Raw genomic sequence first — 22,150 nt, 5'->3', positions numbered from 1 at the left:
TCTGATATGGGCTGGGAGTGTTCCAGGTGGTCCCCTTTTTTTATTTTTTTTAAGTTATTTGAAAGTCAGCGTTACAAAGAGAGAGAGGTAGAGGTCTTCCATCTGCTGCTTCACTCCCCAATTGGCCACAATGGCTGGAGCTGCGCTGATCTAAAGCCAGGAGCCAGGAGCTTCTTCTGTGTCTCCCATGCAGGTACAGGGGCCCAAGGACTTGGGTCATCTTCTGCTGTTTCCCAGGCCACAGCAGAGAGCTGGATTCGGGAAGTGGAGCAGCCAGGACTCAAACTGGTGCCCATATGGGATGCCAGCACTGCAGGCCAGGGCATAAACCCACTGCACCACAGCACCGGCTCCTCCAGGTGGTGTCTTACAACTCTGCCACACGTCAGCCCTTCATGTAACTCTTCTGTTGTTCTGTTAACACTTCCTGGGCCTTACTGTGCTATGAAATTTTTTTTCAATACAGAACCTTATTTATGTACATGGAATTATGCATCAATATGAAATCCTTGGATTTTCTTTGTGCATCTGGCTAGCCAGCATTTCTCATATGCCATGTAGACACAGTCACAGTTAGAAGAGAAAAGGGTGAAAGGGATTGGAAATAGCTTCTGGAAAGCAAAGCCACATAGAGTGAGGTATCCTGATAATGCTTTTTGTCTCCTTGTGTACACACACACACACACTAACATACCCACACACACACACACACACCCCTACACACACACACACACACACCTACACACAGACACACACACACCTACACCACAGACACACCCCTACACACACACCTACACACACACAGACACACACAAATACCTACACACACCCCTACACACACCCCTACACACACACCTATACCTACACACAAATACACACACACACCTACACACACACATACCTACACACACACCCCTACACACACAGACACACACAAATACCTACACACACCTACACAATCTACACACACACAAATACCTACACATAGACACACACACACAAATAGCTACACACACACCTACACACACAAATACCTACACACACCTACACACACAAATACCTACACACACCTACACACATACACCTACACACATACACCTACACACACAAATACCTACACACACACACCTACGCACACCTACACACACACCTACACACACACAAATACCTACACACACTCCTACACCAGTATTTTCGAAGGCTGCAGAGTCACTCTTGATCATCAGGAATATTTAGTCTACAGCACAGCAGTGCCTATCTCGGAACAACTGGTAGACTTGAAGGCTTTCCCGCAGCACATCACCCATACTCTCGTGCCATCGTCGGCTGATTGTTAACTCTCCTGCCGGTTTATCCTTTCCTTGAGGAATTCAGTCTACTTGAGAAGACCCCAGCGTGCAGCCTCCCACACAGTCTGGCACACGGCAGTGGTTATAGGTACAGCATGATCACCTGCAGCAATTAGCTGTGCACCTGTGGAGTCCCAGCGATCAAGACCTATTTCCAGGGGCCAGCACCATGGTGCAGTGGGTTAACGCCCTGGCCTGACGTGCTGGCATCCCATATGGAAACAGACAGTTTCTAGTCCTGGCTGCTCCACTTCTGATCCAGCTCTCTGCTATGGCCTGGGAAAGCAGTGGAAGATGGCCCAAGTCCTTGGGCCCCTGCACCTATCCGGAAGAAGCTCCTGGCTCTTGGTTTCAGATCGGCGCAGCTCGACCATTGTGGCCACTTGGGGAGTGAACCATCAGATGGAAGACTCTCCCTGCATCTTCTCTCTCTGTGTAACTTCCAATAAATAAATAAGTCTTTAAAAAGATTTTTAAAAAGACCTATTTCTATTGTTCAGCTACTCCCCTATCCTACACACACACACACACACACACACACAGCCCAAGTTCAAAACCAGTAGTCGGACACAGGGTCATTTAGATGAAGAGGAAAATGCTGGGGCCGGTGCTGTGGCTCAGCGGGTTAATGCCCTGACCTGAAGCGCCAGCATCCCATATGCGCCAGTTCTAGTCCCGGCTGCTCCTCTTCCTGTCCAGCTCTCTGCTTTGGCCTGGGAAAGCAGTAAAAGATGGTCCAAGCCCTTGGGCCCCTGCATCCACATGTGAAACCCGGAAGAAGCTCCTGGCTCCTGGCTTCGGATCGGTGCAGCTCTGCCGTTGTGGCCATCTGGGGAGTGAACCAGCAGCTGGAAGACCTCTCTCTGTGTCTTTACCTCTCTGTACTTCTGTCTTTGAAATAAATAAAATAAATCTTTTTTAAAAAAAAGAAGAAAATGTGAGCTTTCTTGCTCATCAAAGCAGTTTCACCAGGCATGCCTCCAATGGTCAGCTTCAGTTGGCCTCCCATCACCTCCCACTGGAAAGTGGACAGACTTATCCATGGGTCCCCGTGCACCACTGTGCCGCCAGCTAACAGCAGAGCCCCCAGCAAATGCACCCGTCTGTGGGCAGAGACATCTGCCCGTGAGAAGATCCCTAGGAGCAAACGGAATTTGCACAGGGCTCTTTCTGACTCCCGGAGCAGATAAATCACTCCTGCTCCCTGCTGGGGTGGAGCTGAGTGGGGGCTTTGAGAAGAATTCCAGCCCTGCCTCCTGCAGACTAGAATCTCTCCCCTCCCGGAGGAAAAGGGCATCTTCCCATCTAAATTCCACAGATGCCTGTTGCTTTTGCCCCTGGATGTTAATCTCTGTCCTGTGAGGATCATTTATATTTATTATGTGCCAAAGCCAACACCCAACACATAATTCCAGATAACCCGCCTCATAAATTCTACATATCGGGATTTATCTACCCCAGATGGGGAGCAGTTTTGATCTTCAGGACCAAACAGATTTTATAAATCACAGAATGCCCGAGGATGCCCTGAGCTCTGTGTCTCTGATGTCCATGGAGCTGTCTATGCACTGGGAGCTAATGGAGCAAAGACAATGAAATAAAAACGAGACTTGAAGAATCGGCTATGAGCAGGTGGACACGTGTTCGGGGATGTGTGTGACTTAGTCCCTAAGTCCTCAAGCCAAGATATATAAGCTTAGGAAAGGTTGTATGGCAATAACTAACACGCATGCTGGTAATACAGGCAGGGGTACTCCCTTAAAGACAGTGGGCTTCTGAATTCTTAGTGTTGGGTGAGTGGCCAATCTAAGACATCCTACTGAAAAAGACAGTGCATGATGGGAGTTCTTGCTATCTGAGAAATATTCCTAATGATGGACTTTCAGTGAGTGACTTAATAGGATAGGAAGGTAGAACAAGTTGCCATAGTGGACAACTCTTCAATTTCAGGCTCTATCAGCTACAGACAAACATGGAGTACATACTCTGTGCCCAGTACAGGAAGGCACTATTGCTATAGTCCACGGATGAAAGAATGAGGTACAGAGAAGGCATGGGACTTGCCCAAGGCCTCAGAGACAGTGAGTGGAAAAGCCATAACTGGAGAAATTATATAGCAGGTGAATTATATCTCCATAAATAGATACAGCCACAAACAGGACCAGCTGGTCTATGAGCATGGTCCATACTCTCGTAACAACTTTTCTATAAATCTTTAACTATTTAAAAATTGAAAGTTCGAATTTAAAAATAACTTTTTAAAAGGTCCCGGGCCAATTTAAAAGGATTGTGAATTTTCTCCCGCAATTTCCTTCTCTCCACTGTTTCTTCAAATAAAAACTGGAGAAAATGAATGCAAATGGCCCTGGGTTTCAAGTCAGAAAGCTTCAGCTTGGAAGGAGATTTTCAATTTCAACAGGAGAACCTCAGTTTCCTATTCTGTAAAATGGAAATAATGCATTGACCTCCACAGCTGGCTGTATTGATTGAGTAAGATGAAATTTGAAAGCTGTGGAACCCAGGCATCTAGTTAGCTCCTGATAATAGCATTTTAATCATTTACACTTAAAAACACAAATAACCCAATAAAATATTGGTTATAGGTATGGATAGACACATCACAAAAGAAGAGATTGAAATGGCCAATTGGCATATGAAAAAGTGTTCAAGGGCATTAGTCCTCAGGGAAGTGCAAATCAAACCATGATGAGATGGCGCTACATGCTTACCAAAATAGCTAAAAATCAAAACTGCCTCTACCAAGTGTTGGCAAGGAGATGGAGCAACTGGAACTCTCATGTGTCACTGGTGAGTGTTTACATTGTTAAAACTGGGGCAGGTGTTTGTTGGCAGCTGTTAAGACACTGTGCCCATACTCCAGTCCCAGCTCAGCTCCCTGCTAAAGCAGACCCTGGGAGACAGCAGGTATTGACACACGTATTTGGGTCTCTGCTACCCATCTGGGAGATCTGGACTGGGTTCCTGGCTCCTGACCCAACACCACCTGTTGTTGACATTAGGGAGGAAACCAACAGATGAAAACTCTCTCCCTCCACCTCTTTCTCTCTCGAATAAATATTTTAAATAAATAAAATAAAAATAAATAAGACTTCAATCACTTTGAAAAGAAAACCCTGGTGAATGTCAATGTTCACCTACCATCTAGCCTGACAATAATATTTGCAATTTTAGCATATGTGCTGCCGAAGCAAGCACAACAATAACATTTTCAGACAAACCAAGAGAAGTGAATGTGTGTTAATATTTGCAAGTTTGGCACCTGAGGATTTACCAAACCATCGGCCACAAATCAGGTGTTTGGACCTGCGATGGCTGTGTCTGTACTGAGTGTGTGCAGGCTTTGCATCTCATCACTAACTCCTGAATGATATGAATACAGTATTATGACTCTCTCCATAGTATTTCCATTGCAGTGGGCATTAGAAGTAATCTAGAGATGATTTAAGTACTCTGTACACTTATACAACTTGTATGCAAATATTATGCCATTTTATGTAAGGGACTTGAACATCTGTGGATTTTGGTATCCATGGGGGTCCTGGAACCCATCACCCATGGATATCAAAGGATAATTGCGTATGTTCATGAAAACAGCTGTTTGGTAACAGCAGCTTTATTCATAATAAGTAAAAATTGGAAACAGCTCAGGTATCCATCAACAGGGAAGTGGATAAGCAAAGTGTGGTCTGTCTATACAGCATAATAACATTGAAAAATACAAAGTCAACAAAATATTGGCCTGCCTAACAAAACATCTGAATCTCAAAAAAAAAAAAAAAGTTGAATGAAATAAAGCATAAACTAAGGAACACATATGTATGATTGCATTTATGTTAAGTTCTTGAACTTGGAAAACTAGTCTATAGACTCAAAAGCAGTTCCATGATTATCTGAAGTTGCACGTTGTGGGGTATCAATTGATGGGAAGACTGGGAGTTAACGTCCCAGGATAACAGAATTGTTTTATGTTTTAGTCTGGGTAAAGACTGCTACAATTCACTGTAGTGAACACATAAGATGTATGTATTCTACTGAATATAATACCGTTGGCATGAAAAATAAGGCGATGGGGCTAGTGGAAGAAGAACACGGCTGTTTTGTCCCTTTTGCCTTGGAAGTGAGAGGGTAAGGAGTGCATGTATGCTAATGTCTGCCTCCAGCCGCCTCCTCAAGTCACCAAAAGGCAGAAAATCACTCACAGTCACTGCTCTCTAAAAACATCTCTGCAAACAGCCATCCCCAGCGTGCACTCATAGGTCAGTATATTCCATATTACAGTTAAAAAATTAACCTCTAACCCAGATATGTCTTGGATCCCATTTCTCTTAAGTTATATAAAGCTTATGAAAACAGGAAATAAATCACATTGAAGGCATTGTAGAAAACATCTAAAATAGACCCGCCTGTAAACGAAGGCTCTGAGAAAAAGACAGAAGATGCATATTTTTTTAAGGCCCAAAATCATGCCGGCCAAAACTCGGGAGAGGAGGAAATGAGATTTCTGAGATGGAATGGCAATCAAAGCCCAGGGAGCCTCAGAACATTCAAAGTATTGTGCATGCGCATGGAGGGGCAAAGCCAAGTCGGTCTGCGTATTAACTTACAGCCAGCGAAATGGGAATTGAATGACTCTTAAAGGCTTTTGTCTCCAACATGAGCAGCAGCTGGAACAACGTGGGATGCAGAATCCTATTAAATTACTGGAGCAGATTTTTATTCCTTGACCCTTAGATTGCAAGACTTAAGCTTGGTGTAAGAAAAGCAGTCTGCAAGCTGTTACCAGGCACTGTCCTCCCATAGTAGACGGGGCTTTTGTCAGCCATTTTCACAACTGACATGTTGCATAGCACATGTTAGAAATGGCTGCAGGCTCTAAAACAAGGGCAAATTAAATATGCATGAGAAGTGCCTTAGGATACTTTCTAAGTTCCGGTCATTCTGGTATCTGCCTTGCTAATGTTTGCCACTGTTGTCCTGAATTTATGAGTTTCTCTTAATGTTTTGACTGTCTGCATATGTCAAGCCTGTGATGTTTGGAAACATAAAGATACATCATGACACCAATCACTCTCACCCAACATGTTTTCTTACTTTTTTTTGACAGGCAGAGTGGACAGCGAGAGAGAGAGACAGAGAGAAAGGTCTTCCTTTGCCGTTGGTTCACCCTCTAATGGCCGCCACGGCTGGTGCGCTGCTGTCGGCGCACCGCGCTGATCCGAAGGCAGGAGCCAGGTGCTTCTCCTGGTCTCCCATGGGGTGCAGGGCCCAAGCCCTTGGGCCATCCTCCACTGCACTCCCGGGCCACAGCAGAGAGCTGGACTGGAAGAGGGGCAACCGGGACAGAATCCGGCGCCCCGACCGGGACTAGAACCTGGTGTGCCGGCGCCACTAGGCGGAGGATTAGCCTGTTGAGCCAGGGCACTGGCCCAACATGTTTTCTTAAGCATTATTTTTAGCAGCAATGCATATTGTTGGCCTCGGTTTCCTTTTGGAAAGAACATGTTTGTTGGTTTTACTAGAGAGACAGGCAGACAGGCAAAGAGAGAAAGATCTTCCGTCTGTTGGTTCACTCCCCCAGTGCCCTCAGTAGCCAGGACTGGGTCAGGCCAATGCTAGGAACCAGGAACTCCATCCAGGTCTCCTGCATGGGTGGTAGAGACCCAACTACTTGAGCCATCGCTGCTGCCTCTCAGGGTGCACGGTGGCAGGAAAGTGGGCTCAGAAGCCGAGCAGCACTTGAACTCGGCACTCCAACGTGGAACCCAAGCATCTCAACCAGCAATTCCCCACCAGCTCAGTCGCCACCCACCTGGACCCCCACTCCCTGCTAGGGTCTTTCCCTGTAGCACTGATGTTGAGTCTTTGTAGCAACCTGTCAGCTCAAGGACTAGCAAGTTGATAGATCGGCCGACGCCGCGGCTCACTAGGCTAATCCTTCACCTGCGGCGCCGGCACACCGGGTTCTAGTCCCGGTCAGGGCGCCGGATTCTGTCCCGGTTGCCCCTCTTCCAGGCCAGCTCTCTGCTGTGGCCAGGGAGTGCAGTGGAGGATGGCCCAGGTCCTTGGGCCCTGCACCCCATGGGAGACCAGGAGAAGCACCTGGCTCCTGCCTTCGGATCAGTGCGCCGGCCGCGGTGGCCATTGGAGGGTGAACCAACAGATAAAAGGAAGACCTTTCTCTCTGTCTCTCTCTCTCACTGTCCACTCTGCCTGTCAAAAATTAAAAAAATTTAAAAAAGAAAGTTGATAGATCTGTATATTCAGCTCATTCCCTCAGTCCGATTCTCTAGCCAAGTCCTGTGAGTGCTAATAGCACATTCAGCACAAACCAAACGTGCTTGACAAGGCTGAGCCCCATGACCAACTAGTGAGGGCTGACCGAGGGGCTTCTTTCACCCCTTGAAGCCTTGGGGTCACAGAACCAAACAGAAGTCAGTCCAGAAAAAGAACCTGCTGGGGCCCCATCTCTGTTTCCCCTAGGAGCCAGCGTGAAATAATAGCAAAAAGTGCACCATCGCCCCCAGGGAGAGGAGAAAAGCATCAGGCCTCTAAAGAAAAGCAGAGCAGACATATTCCCCCATCCCAGTCAGGCAATTTCCCTCTCGCACGCTCAGTCCCTGGAATAAGCATTAAATTTAAAAGGTCTTATTATTTCACTTGGTTTCACCTCCAAATAGATCTGCTAAATAGATTGCCTGCATCCGTTATTGCAGGCCTAATGGAATTTTGGCACTGCAAACCTGATCCGTCTTTTGGTCCTTGCCTTATAAAACTGCATGTCGATCAGATTGCTTCATGGATACACAGAAGTTGTTAAAACTCCAGGCGTTTGGACAGCCAAGGCCTGGAATGTGGCAAAGCTCATTTCCGAGAAGTCGGAGATGGCCAGCATTGCCCAGGCTGACTTTCAGTTGGACCGCGGTGGACCAAGGCACTCCCAAGAGGCAGAGGACTTTTCCAAAGTGCCTCTGTCGTTCCTGGTTCAGAAAGGCAGGCCCCAAATCCAATGGGCCCTTTTTTAAGCTGCAAGAAGGGAAGATTAGCCAGCTCCCAGCTGGCTTCCGGGAGGGCTGGACCAGGGACTGCAAGGCGGTTGCCCCAGCCCTCCTGTCCCGGAGCTGTGCTTGGGTCGGGTGAGCCTGCACGCAGGGATGCAAGGCGAGACATTCTTCACAAAGCATTGCAATCCGTCACATAGCAGAGGCGAGGCTGGCGCACTCTGCCTGGGCGCAGACAGGCTCCAAAACAGCAGGAAAACATCCAGAGCCGCTGAGTTTGGGATGAGCTGCAGATTCCAGGTGTAGCTTCGTAGTCGATTTCCCAGAGTCTGAAGAGAGGGCTGTGAACCACTGAACAGGCTGGGCTTTCCTAACCCCCAGACCTGAAGTCCCAAGCGCTCCACACTCTGCAACTTTTCCAGGACCAACATGCCACTCAAAAAATGTTCACATTTCAGATGCTCTGTCCACTTAGGGATGCTCAACTGATTTAAAAAAAAAAAACTATGCAAATATCCCCAAATCCAAAAAACTCAGAAGTCTGAAGTACATCCCAATCCCAAGCATTTCAGAAAAAGGACACTTGCCCTACTATAACCGGCTTTGAAGTCAAACTCTCCTACTCTCCTGTTCTGCCACCTTCCAGCTGTGTGACCTGGGGCAGACCCCTCACCTCCCTGGGCTTCGGGGCAATAGAAAAGGCAGCACCCACCTTGCAGGCTGCCCGATGAGATCACAGAGCAGGTCTGGACATGAAAGGTGTAGGTTTGTGAAAACCAAACGCAGAAGCAGCAGGTTAGGCTAGTGCTTGCAATGCCAGCGTCCCCTATCAGAGTGTAGGTTCAAGTCCCAGCTGCTCTGTTTCCAATCCAGCTCTCCACTTCCAATCTAACTCCCTGCTAATGTGCCTGGGAAGGTAGGTGAAGATGGTCCAAGTACTTGGGCCCCTGCCATCCACCTGGGAGACCCAACCTTGTCCATTCCAAGCCATTGTAGCCATTTGGGGAGTGAACCAGTCCATGGAAGATGTCTCTCCTATCAGTCTGCCTTTCAAATACATAAAGTAAGTCTTTTAAAAAACAACAACAAAATAGAAATAGAAAGCTACCCAAGTTCTAAGTGGTTCCACTGGGTGACCATGACAAACACTGGCAATGTGAATGCTGCCCTGGTGGGAATAGTTTCACGAGGTTCTCATGGTTCAGTCCACTTGCAACATTAAAATTCACACTTTTTGTTCAAATGGCCACAGAGCGAGGCTCAGCTTAGCCCTCAAAGTAGAGACCACAGAGGAGCATGCTCCTCCTTCTCCTTGAATTAGAAGTGCAGCCGGCCCTCCGTGTCTGCGAGTGCCACAGCCACAGATGCAAACATCTGCAGAGCAGAAATATTGGAAGAAGAGGATCGGCGCTGTGACGTAACGGGTAAAGCCGCAGCCTGCAGAGCCAGCATCCCATAGGGATGCCAGTTCGAGTCCCAGCTGCTCCACTTCCTGTCCAGCTCTCTGCTACAGTCTGGGAAAGCACTAGAAGATGGCCCAAGTCCTTGGGCCCCTGCACCTGCACCTGGAAGAAGCTCCTGGATTCCAATAGGCACAGCTCCAGCAGCTAGAGCCATCTCTCTCCCTCTCTCCCTCTCTCCCTCTCTCTCTCTACCTCTACTCTCTATAACTCTGCCTTTCTTCTTTTGTGTGACAGGCTGCCATCAACCAGTGGTTGTGGCTTCACAATATCTTGACTTCTGCTGAAACAAACAGTTGTCCATATTAGCTTATGTTCCTCCTCCTCTCGCCCCCTTCTGCAAGTCCTTAAAATCGAGAGATCTAGAACACCTAGAGAAAGGAAAACAGCAGGACATCCATGGGAGGGAGCAGCTGTGGGGTCTCACTCAGACTCTTCGCTTTTAGTTTCTGCATCGGGAAACTGGGGTGGGAGGGGGGCAGATGGAAGGTGCTCTGGCTTGCTGGCAGGGGTCAAGTCCAACCAGGAGTCTCCTGTGCTGCACACTTGACAAATGGTAACAGAAGAAAGGCGATTTAACTGGGGGAGACACCTTAGGTGGATTTCAGACGTGTGCAATATTCTACAAGTCTAGATCAGGAATTTTCATAATATAGGAACTCTGGGATTGGTTTTCTTTCTTTGAAACAGTGACTCCGTCCTCCCTCCGCCTCCACCCCGTTTGGCTCTGCCTCACCCTCTTTTGTTTCTTCCAAGTGGAAAGGAGCCTGGGTCGCAGGCGCAGCCCTGCGCTAACCCGAGCGGCCCCCGGCCGACTCACCCTCCGCGCCTCTCACTCTGGAGGGGGTGATTAATGCAGCCCAGCCACGTGCCGGCCAGTTCCCTCCACTGCAGTCATAAATCTAACAGGGTGAAAGACAGAGGGCAGCCCACAGCCCCTTCCGTGAACAAGCCGGGAGTGTGGGGGCAAGATCTCTGGGAATATCGTGCACTCTCCCTCTGGGCCTCGGCTTTGGTTTCAATCAGCCGGTGAGAGGTTCGTAATCCAAACTTGGCTTCTAAAAGTGTGTTTCGCTGCAGTCCTCACATTCTCTGCACTTCGGACACGGACACGAGGGGGGCTCGCTGTGAAGGTTCACACCAGTTTGGGCTCCAGGGCTGCAGAATCCTATGACACAGCCCAGGAAACGAGGTGTGGTGGGCTCCCATCCCAGCCCTGAGTGGACTATCGGGGGCCTCTCAGCCTTGTCACCTTGACAGGATACGACTCTTATACCACGGTGAGATGGAGCACCATTCCCCACCAGGCTCCCGGGAGAGCCTGCAAGGACAGGACCTGGCACGGTGTACAGCAGTGTCACAAACACCACTCACGAAACACACTGTCCTTGTTGCTACCCAAGGGTTTGTCTGTCAAAGCCTTTCTCAAACTTTTTGGTCTCAGAAGCCTTGAGAATCCCAAAAACTGACTCATAAGGATTCTGTCTATTGATTTTTTTTTTTTAAAGATTGATTTGAAAGGCAAAGTTACAGAGAGAGAGAGAGGAAGAGACAGAGACAGAGAGAGAACTTCCATCCACTGGTTCACTCCCCAAATGGCTGGGCCAGACTGAAGCCAGAGGCCTAGAACTTCACCTGGGTCTCCCGTGTGAGAGTAGGAGCCCAAGCACTTGGGCCATCTTCTGATGCTTTCTCGGGCACATTAGCAGGGTGCTGGATTGGAAGTGGAGCAGCCAGGACTCAAACCAGTGCTCATATTGGATGCAGGCATCGCAAGTGGCAACTTAACCTACTGCACCATAACGCCAGCGCCCCTCGATATTGTTAAAGATGTCTTATTTCCTTGAAAAGCATAGCAACAGAGAGATCTATCCACTGGTTCACTCTCCAAATGCCAGCAATAGCCAGGGATGGACAAGGCCAAAGCCAGGAACCCCACCTCAATGACGCTGACATATCCCCTGTCATTCAGCCACTGTAAAACTACCACGTATGTTCCAGCAGCACATAAGTAGAAAAAGCCAACAACGGCTTAGTATGGTAACTTTGACCTCAAAGACCTCAGATCACACGCTGGAAGCCACGACTTAAAGCATTCTCCTTGTGAGTGGAGGTGGACTTTGGAATACTCTGCCCTGCACCCTATTCTGTACATTTAGAATCCACCCCATGCTTCGGTGTCAAGAATGCTCCTTGCTGTTATGATCTGTGTCATCTTATTTCTTCTCATTCTTAATGGAAGTTTGGAATATCCTAAAATCAACATATAAAAATCAACAGCATTTGTATACACAAGCAATGTCATGGCTGAGAAAGAACTTGTAAGATCAGTACCATTCACCATAGCTATAAAAAATTGAATACCTTGGGGTAAATTTTCTTTTAAGATTCATTTCCTTATTTGAAAGTCAGAGTTACACAGAGAGAAAAGGAGAGGCAGAGAGAGAGAGAGAGAAAGAGAGAGATCTTCCATCCACTGGTTCACTCCCCAGAAGGCTGCAATGTCAGGAGCTGGGCCAATCCGAAGCCCAGGAGCCAGGAGCTTCTTCCGGGTGTCCCACGCGGGTGCAGGGACTTGGGCCATCTTCTGCTGTTTTTCCAGGCCATAGCAGAGAGCTGGATTGGAAGTGGAGCAGCCGGGACTCGAACTGATCCCCCTGTGAGATGCCGGCACTGCAGGCAGTGGCTTTACACTCTACACCACAGTCCCAGCCCCCATCCTTGGGGTAAATTTAACCAAGAATATAGACGATCTCTATAATGAAAGTTGTAAGACATTAAGGAAAGAAAGAGAAGAAGATAGAAAAAGAAAGGGAAAAGCATATGTGTTGGTGAACTGGAATAATTAAAATCATCCAAATATCCGTACTACTCAAAGCAGATTCTACGTGATTCTAATCAAAATATCAATGACATTCTTTTCAAATACAGAAAAAAGGACCCTAAAATTAATATGGAAACAAAGAGACCCTCAATAGCTAGAGCAATCTTAAACAATTAAAACAAAGCCAGAGGCATCACAATACCAGATTTCAAGACACATTATAGGGCAGTTATAATAAAAAACAGCCTAGACGCTGGATTCTGTCCCGGTTGCCCCTCTTCCAGGCCAGCTCTCTGCTGTGGCCAGGGAGTACAATGGAGGATGGCCCAAGTGCTTGGGCCCTGCACCCCATGGGAGACCAGGATAAGTACCTGGCTCTTGCCATCAGATCAGTGCGCCGGCTGCGGCGGCCGTTGGAGGGTGAACCAACGGCAAAGGAAGACGTCTCTCTCTCTCACTGTCCACTCTGCCTGTCAAAAAAAAAAAAAAAAAAAAAAAAAAAAAAAAAAAAAAACCAGCCTAGAACTGGCACAAGAATAGGCATGTATGGGCCAATACTGCAGCACAGTGGGTTAAGCTTTTGCGTGCGGCACTAGCATCCCATGTGGGCCACAGTTCAAGTCCTGGCTGCTCCACTTCCAATCCAGCTCCCTGCTAATGCACCTAGGAAAGCAGTGGAATATGGCCCGTGTCCCTGGACTCCTGTCACCCATATGGAAGACCCGGAAGAAGCTCCTGGCTTCCAGCTTTGGCCTGGCCCAGCTCTGGTCATTGTGGTGAAATGGGGAATGAACCAACAGATGTCTCTTGTCTTTCTGCCTCTCCTTCTCAGCTCCAGCCAGTGTGGCCATTTGGGGAGTGAACCAGTGATGGAAGACCTCTCTTTCTCTCTCTCTCTCTCTCTCTCTCTCTCTGTGTCTCTACCTCTCTCTGTAACTCTGCCTTTCAAATAAATAAAATAAATATTTAAAAAGAAATAGCTTACACACAAACATTCAGAGTAATATCATTCATTTTGCCTGTCCATTGACTGATAAATAAATAATAGAGGGTACATCAGTGTAAGGGAATATGGCTTGACAATAAAAACATAATAAAATGCTGATTTTTTTTTCATCTATGCTTCAACATAGATGAACCTTGGAAACCATGGTAAGGGGAAAATCCAGACACTAAAGGCCACATATTCTATGATTCCATTTACATGAACCATGTATAATAGACAAATCCGTAGAGACAAAAATAGACCAGAGATTGACAGGGCTGGGGGAGCAGAGGATGGAGGGTGATGCTGAAGAGGACTGGGTGTCTTCTGGCGTGATGAGATGCCCTGGGATTTGAGAGCAGAGACGGTTGCCCAACTTTGTGTAAATACTGAGAAAGCTCACCGTCTGTGAAACACATGAAATAAAGCTGGTGTTTTTAGCAAATCTGATTCCATTCTCGAATCGGGTTGTCCGTAAGTGCGTTCCTCCCATTTCTTCTGCCCCTCCCTTCCAACCCACCCCAGCTGGTGAAGCCAGAAGGCAAACAAGTTCTTAATTTTATGTAGCTGAAGTAATGTGCATTGTTGAGGGCTGAAGAAAATACGGTTTGAACCCAGGCAAACCCATATCATAAATGAAGGCTGGAAAGTGTGTGTTAAGTCCAATCCACCAGGATTCAAGATTTCAGCCTGTGTGTGTGGCCATCACCCAGAGGAAATGCATTCAGCCTGTCTTTCATAGCAAGGTTTGGACCCTTTTAAGTCAAGGACCAAGGCCGTGTCCCCACGTTTTGCTATCTGATCTGTTTTCTTGCCCCGCCCCCGCCCCCAGTTCCCACCTGAACCCTCCATCTACGGAGAGGATGCTGTGGACGGCTGAAGCGAGCCCCAGAATCCTGCCGTTTGCAGAGGGTGGCGGTCAGCCGGGTCCCACCGCAGGGAACCTGGCCCAGCCCAGCCCAGCCCAGCTGCAAGTCCTCGGCAAGCATCTGTCCCCGCCACGGGCTCCTGCTGCGGACCCCACTCCCGCCTGGCAGTCTGGGGGCCCCGAGCTCTCCCTGGAGGAACTGAGCGAGATCCCTTAGGAAGGCAGAGTGGAGGGAGACAGATAAAAGAAGACATTTGGAAGGATGAGGGAGGGGGGAAAAAACCTCAGCAGCCCGGGAGACTTCTTCAATGCTGCCTCAGAGCCGACAGCTCGTAAATAAATACGCCTGTTACGTTCTTAGCCCCTGACACCGATTTCAGGTTCTTTCTGCTTGTTGTTTTGGATCTACTCTTTTGAAAAGTCCGGATGGAGGTTCTGTGATTGTGAAGGGGGCTGGGGCTGATCAGAACAGGAAGGTTGTTGTCTGCCCTTGTTCTTGGATCTTCCCCTTAGTCACAATGCCAACGCGACTCTGTTATCACTAAGAACTACCAAGAAAAAGGCAAGTCAAGAGCTATGAGGATTCATAGACGATTTCCAAGGCCAACTCCAGCTTCCATGCAAACAACCCCGGCATTCCTCGGGGGACATTCACAGAGTCCCTCTGTGGGAATATCAATGTTCCTGTACCATTAGACTCTCGCAGAATGCAAATATTTTATTGGCCATGAACAGGACATTCATTAAATGCAAGCCCAAGAAAGGAAATGGGAGAAAAATTCATGAGGTTCCATGAAAATTAAAGAGAGATGAAAAAAAAAAAAATAATAATTCTTACCAAACACCATTTCGCTGAGTTATGTACAAATAATCAGAAACATATTGTGCAAATTAAGCGTCTCCTGGTGTCCGCCTACATTTTCAAGTTAGTAGACAAAGTACTCAGCAAAAACTAAACCCAAAACAGCAAACATGTTTGGGATGTTGCCAGGCCTCAAAATAGTTTTCAATAACAACAACAAATAAAAAAAATGGCATAAGGCTGTGTTTTCCCTAAAATATTCTAGACGCCTTCAGAATCCCAATTTCCCCTGCCAGTGGGGACTAACATAAGAGAAACTGGGAAGCCAAACATCCTGCCCTCCTCCAAGTCTGGATCCATTTACTACTTAGCTTTTCACTTACTCTAAATGTGGGCTTCTCCACGCAATGCTTTAAGAAAAGAGACACTTCTCTTGTGAAATAATCCTAAGTATGGGGCCAAACAAAAAATGGCTTCAGCTCCTCCTCTGGGGTAGAGAAGAAAAAAATCAAGTGAAGAAAATTAAAGCCCATACGAACACCCTTTGTCGATCCTCAGTCTGCAAATTCTCTCCGCCTCAATTCTAGACAACCTATGCCTGCACAGAAACACAGTCCACTCCGTTCTGCCCCAAGGCAAATGTCTATACAGCACAGACTGTTTGGTAGGCAATGAACGCATCACAGAACCATTGAAGAACAACCCAGGAGTTAGAGGGATCCATTTGAGATTTGTCCCTGTGTCTTCAAGTTGAACACAACTGAACACCAAGTAGGCTAGCAGGATGGAACAGCAAGACCAGAGCACCTGGCCCAGTTCTCCCCAGCCTCCCCTGCCCCCAAAACTCATCAAACCATTTACATTCCCTTTAACCAAGCTATTATCATCATTTTAAAGGGCAAGTCTTATACTTTAGCAGTACTTCTTTATTTCTTTTAAGAAATTTACTCACTCTTTTAAAATGTTTTGGGGTCAACATGATGGCACAGTGGGAGTAAGTCACAGCTTGTGACACCAGCATCCCATATCTGAGTGCTTGTTCAAGTCCCGGCTGCTCCACTTCCAATCCAACTCCCTGCTTACGTGCCTGGGAAGGCAGTGGAAGATGGCCAAGTGCTTGGGCTCCTGACATTCATGTGGGAGACCTGGTTGGAGTTCCGGGCTCCTGGCTTAGGTCTGGCCCAGCCTTGATTATTATAGCCATTTGGGGAATAAACCAATAGATGGAAACTCTCTTTCTCTCTCTGTCACGGCCACATCTGTTGCTCTTTCAACTAAATGAAAATAAACCTTTAAAAATAAATAAATAAATGTTTGTTTGATCTAGCTGCAAGGGTGTCAAACTAAAATATCAGCCCTGTTATCTTCATTACTCAATTAGGCAGGACTCAAGACTGTTTTAGAAGGCCCATCCGTGACTGTGGGGGGACATGATCAATGGCTTGTTTACCTAGGTTGCCAACTGTTCTTTTTTTTTTTTTAAGATTTTATTTATTTATTTGAGAGGTAGAGTTACAGACAGAGAGAGGGAGAGACAGAGAGAAAGGTCTTCTATTCGCTGGTTCACTCCTTCAAATGGCCAATGGCCAGGGCTGCACTGATCTGAAACCAGGAGCCAGGAGCTTCTTCCAGGTCTCCCACGTGGGTGCAGGCACCCAAGGACTTGGGTCATCTTTCACTGCTTTCCCAGGCCATGGCAGAGAGCTGGATCAGAAGTGGAGCAGCCAGGACTCGAACTGGTGCCCATATGAGATGCACCACAGGCGGAGGCTTAGCCAACTATGCCAAAGCACTGGCCCTGCCAACTCTTCTTGATACAGAGATCAACGGCACAGGTTGAATTATCTCTCCCAACACTTTAAGCCTCTACATTGATAAAATAAGCCAATTAATTGTCCTTTCCCCAGTTTGCTTCATGGAGCGCATTTAAGACAAGTGAAAGAGGAAAAACAAAAATAAACGTAATGCTCCCCTTTTTTTTTCTACCAACAGAATTAGGAAAGTGCTGGGGAAGAAAGGACAGAGACCGAGCAAAACCAACCACATCGCAAGTCATCCTGAAGATTCCGGAATTTTCCTAAGGACAACATCCACAACACGGACAACTTTGCCTCCAAACCTCGAAACCGACCCAGCTACTGAGACACTGCTTTTCCCGTACGTCCTGGTCTGGTCGAGGTTAGCCAGTGATCTGGAATTCTGCCCAGTGGGGTAAACAGGGCCTGTGGTTCCTTCATTACCAGTAGTCCAGAGTGGACAGGGCATTTGCCAATAACCGTGAACCTGAACTGAAAGGGCAGCACCAGGCACCCCCCTCCCCCGAGAGCCTCCGCTCACCCCTGGTCCCCAAGCCCCCTTTTCCCTTGCATTTGACAAAGTGTTACAGGAACATAAACTGAAAGGGAGCAGCCAGGGCTGTGTCTGTGCGGTTGGCCGTCCAGGGCTGATGGTGGAAGTTTCCTGCAGGTCTCAGCGCTCGCTCTGACTCTGGGAGAGGAGGGCTGATCTGCCTTTCTATAAAGCAAAATCACCGGGCCCGAAGAATTGCTGAGCTATCGGCCGGTTCGCCTCTCTCCGTGCGGGCAGGTGCATCCCTCAGGCTCAAGGAGGTAACGTTTGCTGCTAGGAGCAGTGTCTCACGGGCACACGCTTCCCCCGGCCAGGCTCTGCCTACAGACTTACTTCTCTGCTGTCTTCCTCCTCGAGCCCCTAGGAGTGGAAGTCACTGGCGACAGCCTGCTCACACTCCAGAATGTCAGTGCTGCAAGGCAACATTGAGATACCTGAAAATATGCTGATATCAGTCTTCGAGAGCTGAGCACCGTGCAAATTCACTTCATATAGGGGCCAGTGTTGTGACGCAGTGGGCGAAGCTGCCACTTGCTACGCTGCCGTCCCATAGTAGAGTGCTGGATTCAAGTCCTGACTGCTCCACTTCCAAGCCAGCTCCCTGCTAATGCACCTGGGAAAGCAGAGAAAGATGGCTCAATTGCTTGGGCCCCTGCAGCCTATGAGGGGGACCCAGATGGAGCTCCAGGCTCCTGGCCTCGGCTGGCCCAGACCCAGTCGTTGTAGTCATTTGGGGAGTAAGCCAGAGGATAGAAGATCTCTCCCTCTCCCTTTCCCTCTCTCTCTTTCTGTGTGTGTGTGTGTGTCTCTCTCTGTCTCCTCCATCTTCTCCCTCTGTGACTCTTCCTGGCCAATATAACTTTACCAAAAAAATAAGAAAACTACTAAAAAATAACACATAGGCATTTAGCCTAGTGATAAAGATTGCCAACATCCACACTGGAGAGCCTGGGTTCAATTTCCAACTCTAACTCCCGACTCCAGCTTCCTGCCAATGCAGACCCGGGGAGACAGCAGACATGACTTGAGTCATCAGACCCCTGCCCTCTACATGGGTAACCCGGATGGAGTTCTCAGCTCCCAGCTTTGGCTCCAGCCCAGCCTCAGCTGTTTTCTCTTGCAGGAGAGAACCAGTAGGCGCAAGCTCCCTCGATAGATTCGATAGATAGATAGATAGATAGATAGATAGATAGATAGATAGATAGATAGATGATAGATAGGGATAGAGATATGACTTTCAGAAAAACGATTTTAAAATTTTAAATATTAAAAAAGTGCTATTGTCATGCCAATCTTACTTCTTCCTAACTCAGTAGCTCCCATCATGCTCTGCTACTCTCCACCATCCTTGCCTGCCCCCCCCCATGGCCCCTCTCCAGCCCCGCCCACCTTAAGTCTTGCTCTCAGCTGTCCGGGCTTGCTGCCTCTCCTTCAATAACCCTGGCCGCTTTGCCCCCTGGGAACCTTGCTTGTTTCTGTTGGAGAGGCCTCGCCTTCCCGCGCTGCACCTGACACTCGGCCTCCATCTCAGACACTCAGCAGCCCCGACCTCCCGCCTTCCCTCACGTCATTCAAGCCTCTGCTCCTCCCGATTGGACCCGCCCCTGGAAACATCAGCCAGTCCCTCCCCAACAGTCCCCTTCCCACCCCCACCCCCCCAGGGCCCAGCCTGAGCACCACCACCTGGGAGAGCGCAGCACTTCCCCCCGTGAGTCCCAGGACAAGCTGCTGGTGCTACTCCGGGCTCCTGCTTGCCTTGTTACGTGCACCCACTGGAAAACCCAATTTCAATCGAAAAAGCTGTTCCTCCGCCTTGCAAACAAGGAAGGATACTTGGAGTTCTTTCGGCAAGAGGGCCAGACAGAACCCCCAGTCTCCCTCCAAAACATCAGCTCCTTCTTCCCCACGGAGTGATTTGCAGCTCGGAACAGCCTAACATGAGCACACACGTGTGTTGCCTATAGAGAGTTGTATCAGCCAGAACGAGCTACAGCATCGAAACAAGTTAACTCCTTGAAGTTTGGGTCAGGAAGTACCTCTGAGAGGCCAGGGCCACTCCCCTGGACAGCTGTCCTCTAACCTAAGACAGCACCCAGAAAGGTGACCACTGGTCAGTGGGCTTAACCACTAACACTGCCAATAATAGCAACACAGCTCCTGGCAACCACAAGCTCAGCGAATATTGACGGCGCACTCTCCAGTGTACGCCACGCTGCACGCAGGTTTGCTCTGTCGGGCCTCCAGAATGTTCCTCTCACAGCACGCCGTGAGATAAAGTCAGGCTCACAGGACGGTGAGACCTGTCCATCGCGGTGGACTGAGTGCTGGGCCCAGAGCAAAAGGATTTGGGTGGGGGAGGGAGGCCGGCAGGGCCTGACGTCACAGGGGGCCTGGGGCGGGGGCAGCACGGACCCACGCTGCAGAGTGAGCCCCGTGTCACCCCTAGGATCATCAGTCGCCTCCCCTCTGTCCTCTGCACGCTGACCCTGAGCGAAACGCTGGCCCGCCATTGGCCAGTGCCTGAGCCCATTTTCCTGAGAGCAAGTAGTTTATTAGGAAAAGAAGTTTATTTCTTACCATTGTGGGAGCTGGGAAGTCCAAGAGTGTGGAGCCGACACCTGCTCTGCATCTGAAGATTTCTCACGCCGCAGTGTAAGGGGTGGGTGAGGGCATTCCACGTGAGGCAGGGCCGGTGTGCCAGGGGAGCTGACTTCTGTAACAAAGAACTCCCTCTAGAGCATAGTAATCCATGCAAAATCCAGCCATGGGCACATCCATGGCTCACCCAGTCACCTCCCAGTGACCCCCCATCTCCCATCCCGGCTGCACTGGGGACCACATTCCAACATAGGAATATTGGGGGACACCTCTGAACCACAGCAGCAGGGCAGACCCCTGAAGTGTGGGACCCCCAGTTCATAAGTGGGAGTGGGAAGGGAACCTGACTCATGTGCACACTGAAGTTGGCCCACACGTTTAATCAACAAATCATCCACCGCCAGCATCTTAAAACTAGGAAAATCCATGTGAGAATACTGGATTTTCTGCTTCTCCTTTACAAAGCCGGCAGACACCACCACGCTGGGGTCCTATCCTGTAGAACACTGACAGCTGGAGCTCTGTGGGGGGGCCACCCTGCAGGGGGTCCCTCCAGGCACCTCCCTTCCCACCAGCCTTGGTCCTGTGCCTGAGCACCCCCAACGCCTCGCCTCCAGGGTTGTGAGTTCCCAGTCCCTGAAGCAAGCAAACAATGGGACTGTGTGGCAAAAAGATTTTTACTTGAGCCTTGACTGTCTCCTTTCCATTAAGACTTTAGCCCAGGGTCCCCCAAGCCCCGCCCAGCCACAGTCACCCGGAGCCACTCCTCCAGACACCTGCAGGACCTGTGTGTTACTGCCCCAAGCTCTGATTATCTCCAATCAGAGAGGCCTCCTGCCTGCTGTCTCCAACCACCTACCTTGAATCTATAAGTTTATTATTATTAATACTATTATGATTATATTTATTGTGCATTCTCTGTCCCACTGTTGGAAAATACTGTCCGAGTCCAGAAATCCGTATCTGCTTTATATACTATTAGAGCTTAAAAGAATCCTGGTATACAGTAGATGCTCAATCTTGGAGAAAGAATGAGTGTCTTTGATTTACTTTACATAAATAAAATTGCAGCTAGTTTTATTCTTGTTAAGGTATTTCTCTGCTATATATTTTAATGTACAGTCTTCTATTGAGATAGATATTATCGCTGTTAAAACAAAAACACCTTGATATGTTTGCTAGCACCTTGCCATAAGGAGAGCATTATTGCATATAGAACTTCTGGTGCATCATGGCCCATAAGCGTCACAGTGAATGCCTGTGGCCGAGTGATTTGATTGGCTGAATAACATCCTCCAAACCGACCAGGTCCTAACCTCGGGTTAGGGTACCTGGGAGGATACTTCGAATAAGTTCTTGGTGGGGAGAGCATTTGGCACTATGGTTAAGACAGCGTTTGGAATCCTTATATTCTGCAGCTGAGTGTCTAGGTTCCAGCCCCAGCTCCACTTCCACTTCTAGCTTCCTGCCACGGTATACCCTGGAAGGCACAGAGGATACAGCCCAAGGGCTTGGGCCCCTGCCATGCACAAGGGAGACCTGCACTGAGCTCCGGGTCCCAGGCCTCACTTCAGCCTGGCCCAGTACTGGTTGTTGCCAGTATTTCGGGAGCAAAGCAATGGATGACATCTCTCTCTCTCTTTCTCTCTCTCTCTCTCTCTTTCTCTCTCTCTCTCCCATACACATTCACACACACATACACACCCCTTTCAAACAAATACATTTGTACAAGCATGTGGAAAATAAGATTACAAAGTAAGTTTGTTTTGGTTCAAAATTCTATATAGTAGAAGTCTTCAAAAAGTCCATAGAAAATGCATATTATGAAAAAAAATCTATGCATGGATTTCAAAATTTTTGAAATGCTTATCCTGTGGCAAACTTTGCAAATGTGAC

General features: G+C 48.3%; 1 long non-coding RNA gene across 5 annotated transcripts in view; it reads right to left on the bottom strand.

Annotated features, from left to right (window-relative positions):
• Positions 1-19,243, bottom strand: part of LOC127482824 (uncharacterized) — a 98,212-nt gene extending 78,969 nt beyond the window's left edge. For 4 of the 5 annotated variants that reach the window (XR_016223101.1, XR_016223102.1, XR_016223103.1 and 1 more), the window contains exons 1-2: positions 19,046-19,243; positions 18,091-18,269 (exon numbers count right to left, since the gene is read on the bottom strand). This is a non-coding gene — a long non-coding RNA (uncharacterized LOC127482824). Of the gene's footprint in view, positions 1-13,795; positions 14,044-18,090; positions 18,270-19,045 lie in introns of those variants that run through there. The other variant, XR_016223104.1, reaches the window with a different exon arrangement.
• Between the last annotated feature and the right edge of the window lie 2,907 nt (positions 19,244-22,150).

The sequence above is a fragment of the Oryctolagus cuniculus genome, chromosome 1, assembly GCF_051225735.1.
Source record: "Oryctolagus cuniculus isolate XC-2025 breed Fujian yellow rabbit chromosome 1, ASM5122573v1, whole genome shotgun sequence".
In the NCBI taxonomy this organism is placed as follows: domain Eukaryota; kingdom Metazoa; phylum Chordata; class Mammalia; order Lagomorpha; family Leporidae; genus Oryctolagus; species Oryctolagus cuniculus.
Note: the sequence above shows the minus strand (reverse complement) of the source record. Positions and strands in the feature narration are given on the sequence as shown.